This window comes from Cryptomeria japonica, chromosome 9 (assembly GCF_030272615.1).
Source record: "Cryptomeria japonica chromosome 9, Sugi_1.0, whole genome shotgun sequence".
NCBI lineage: Eukaryota > Viridiplantae > Streptophyta > Pinopsida > Cupressales > Cupressaceae > Cryptomeria > Cryptomeria japonica.
In genome coordinates, this window is record NC_081413.1 from 377,749,541 (window position 1) to 377,753,679 (window position 4,139).

Genomic DNA, 4,139 nt, shown 5'->3' on the forward strand with positions numbered 1-4,139 from the left:
ATTTTTTTTATTTTTTTATTTTTTCAGTAGTAGGCCTATCTAGGGATTTAATCACCCTATAATTCAATATAAAGCATGTATCTCTATTTTACTATATAAAGGGGGGAAAAGAAAAAATTGTAGCTCAATCCAATTATGTCATGGTAGGTATTTTTCATATGTTCCTTGGTGATGCAGGACACAATAGTTGAGGATCCAAGTTTGATCATGAAAGCTTGATCAAACGTATATTGGATCTCAACATTCTAGTAATGTGTTGGTATTCTTATGAGTACTTCTACTAGAAACCATTTGTGAATTTAGAGGCAAACCTTTTGACATTAATTTATTTGGTGCAAGGGATGCAAATTGTACCATAAATCTTCTCCCCATGTACCTCCCTCGATAAGGTAGAAATCCCTTAGTTCATTAGGTCCTAAAATCTTTAGAGTAATAGGAAAGGTGACCCAATTTCCATCAAGCCCCGTGCCACTGGACCTCTAGCAATTGAATGTGGATAGGTTTTTATTTATTTTGGGGGCTTGACCAAGTAACATCCTACCTAAAAATGGGTTGTGCATGCTTATGATTATCTTTTTAGTTGATATACTTGTGAAATATACCAACTTTGGGGATAATTTAGGCCTCATATTGTACTCTTTATTTAAGAGGTAAAAGACCATATTATCTATTTTTCTTTTAGATTGTAAAAATTAAAAATGATAAAAAATTGAGCAAAAACCTTTTGAAAACCAAAATAATGCATTCACCAAATCTGTTATGCAATCATCAAAATCTATAATGTGATTGCTGAAATTTGTTATGCAATTGACAAATTTCTAATGAAATTGGTAGTTACTTTGGCATAATTGATCTAATCTATGACACATTCACCAATAAATGTAACACATGTTTGAATGGTAGGATAGAATTTTTTTAGACTTGAAACAAGACATTTCTATGAGGATCCAAAACCAAATTACAAGGACCACTGAGATTGTTGAGACTTAGGTTTTCATACGTTAGGTTTAAGGCTTTTAGGATTGTTTTAGTCAAAATTCGTCATCCTTTTGAAGTCTTATAACTACATTTATCTCAAAGTTGCACTCCAAATTCATAATCCTTAGCATAGATTACAATCCATCAATCTTGGATTAGCATTTTCCAGTACTCAAATATCTTTTTGTATTTTGAACTTTTACATCATTAGCTTAAACAATTTTATAAACCTATAGAACAAATATTGCTTCATATATTAGTCATTGTTAGGGCATCTTGACCTTACTAACTATCTTTTTATCTCTTCTATCAACAAGCCAAGCTTGTATCTCACAAGTCTAGTGAAAAGTGCAACTTTAAACAAATCCATTATCATCATCCTTTTGATCTTTGAGGTCTAGATATTCCTTTCAGTCACTTAGGATTCTATTCATATATTTTCATTTAAATGTTTTAAAATTAAGAATCCCAAAAATCATAGGGTTTCGTTGTGTTTTCTTTAGTTGCATTTCATCCTTAAACTTCAAAAATTTCAAAAACATCATATAGTTTACTTGCATTGCCATAGGATAATAGCATCTTGGTATAACCTCAACTTTAGCATCATCTTTTATACTCATTATAATAACACTAGGCGATTCTCAAGGTCTAGTATGCCCAACATGTAATTTTGATCCGAAAGGATGCAACTCTGTAAGTCTTGCATAATCAAAATGTGAACACAAACCAAAAAGAAAATGGATCCAACATTTGATCCCAATTATTACCCTACCGATGCCATGAATTTTGGATCATCTCATGTTTCTACCAATCACCTTGAAGGGGAGCCAAAGGTTGTTTCTACCCTCTAGTGATGATTTTTCTTTGCAAAACATTTAAAACAAAATGACACAAAAATAAATTGATGGTGCATCCTAAGACCCCCATATTCTTACAATTTTAAATGTTCTTTTATCTACTGACCCAAATAGATATTTTCTTTTGCTTTCACAAAATGGAGCTAAACTTTTGATTAACTTTGATATCTCCATGGTAAAATAGCCCAACGTTAATAGAACATTGAAAAATCTAGGATATTCCCATGCATAACCCATATCTCAACAATTGGTCACAATCATTCCATTGGTTAACACTTCCCATGACACCACTCACATCAATCCATCTATGCCACCCATGTACAACTTACAATATAAAAAACCCACTCTTTAACACATAACCTTTTGACCAAAACAACCCTATCTTGACTTCAAACAACACTATCTCAAATAGAAATAACCAAAATTCAATTAACATAACACCTCCTTCATTGAAAATAAGCAATACTAACATTTCTATAGGTCCCAACCTATAGTAATAACAACCATATCCCAAACAAACACTTCACTCCCATTAGGAACTCTGACCAACAATCAATAATTCACCTCTCATAGTGCACCACTCCACCAAAATCTTAATCAACAAAACTTCATTCTACCACCACAATTTTGCCACAACAAAATGTGATCCCTTCCAACACAAACAACCAACCCCCAAATTAACACCATACTTACTTATCCCACCACCCAGATGTACCATTTTTCAACCCAATGTCTTCATCTATGACATTATTCAACACCATTCATCACAACCAAGCACCCACATACCACAACACAAATCCTTACACATATCCTAACCAATACTTGATATCACATCTTCTGTATAACATTGATTCCCCATTGTCTGCCATAAAATTCCTAGCGCTAAAAGTAGATTTTTAAACAACAAAAGAGAAACATGAAAGCTAGTTTACTTAAGAAAATGTAGACCATGGAGGACTTATTCCCTTAACTATTCAAAAAAACATTGTACATGCCACCCTCCCCGAATAACTTTGAAGTGTAAAAAATATGACAAGTATGAGGGAAAGGAAGACTTGAGAGACCATGCTTGACCTTTGAAACACTAAACATAAGAATGGGGAATCTTTTACCTCCTTGCAAAGGTGGTGAAGTATCATAAGAAAACATTCATGTCCATTACCTGAAATGGAACTAGTCCTAATTTTTCTCAAAAATGTGAATCCAAAGATGTTGTTTCAACTACAGATCTATGGTCTAAACACAATCAATGAGGTAATAGAAAAAGGAATCAAAATTGAGAAAGCACTAATTACAAAAGGCCTTGTGAAAAATTTCAAGGAGAACACTAATAACACAAACAAGGTAGGAACATCAAATGACAAAAGCAAGTTTTGGTCCAAGAACAAGAATGTGACAAATGATAGAGTGGTTGATTCTCAGGTGGTCAATATAGCTTAGCTTGTTATTAGCCTTCAAGGGTTATCTAACATAAATGTGTCAATTTCAAACAATGACCAATCAAGTGACAATGATCATTTGACCAATACAGACCAAAGAAACTAGTCACATGGTTCTAAATCCACTAATAATTATCCAAAATGAATATACACAACTCTAGGAGATCCAATTGAAGTAGCTCTAAAGAAATATTTCCAGTTACATGCCATTAGACTTCTCTAGATTAAAGATTATGATCCAAAGCATTTTAAACTATCCTGATGGAATGACAATGACTTCTATGAGTACCACAAAGCCAATGGACATAAAAACTCAAACTATTATAGACTTTAAAATATAGTTCAAGATCTCATACATCAAGGTGAGGTGGTAGTTGAAACCCCCTTGAGATATTTGAACGCAGATCAGGCCATATTTAAAGATCCTTTGCAAAACCATGATAAGGGAAAAACCTCTAGTTCAAGAAACCACAATAACAAAGCCAATTGTGCTATCATTTCCCATGAATTCACAGTCAACCACATCCAATAAGTTAATGATAGAGTCTCTACCATAATGATAAAGGAAAAAAACCTTGAATGTTTCATCATCACACATTAGTCCAAAATGACCCTACAAGGGGCCAATTCAAAAATTAAAACCACAAATCAATCTAACATCCTAGACCAGTTGCACAAAATGCTTGCTCAGATATCCATTTAAGAACTTCTACACATATGCCTAAATCATATGGTGGTTCTCGATAAAGCATTGCAAGAATCCTCCATCCTAAATGACATAAATATTGATGAATTTTAGGATATAGTACCTTTCTAACACTCATCATTTTACCTTCACTGAACATGATTTTTCTATGCACAATTT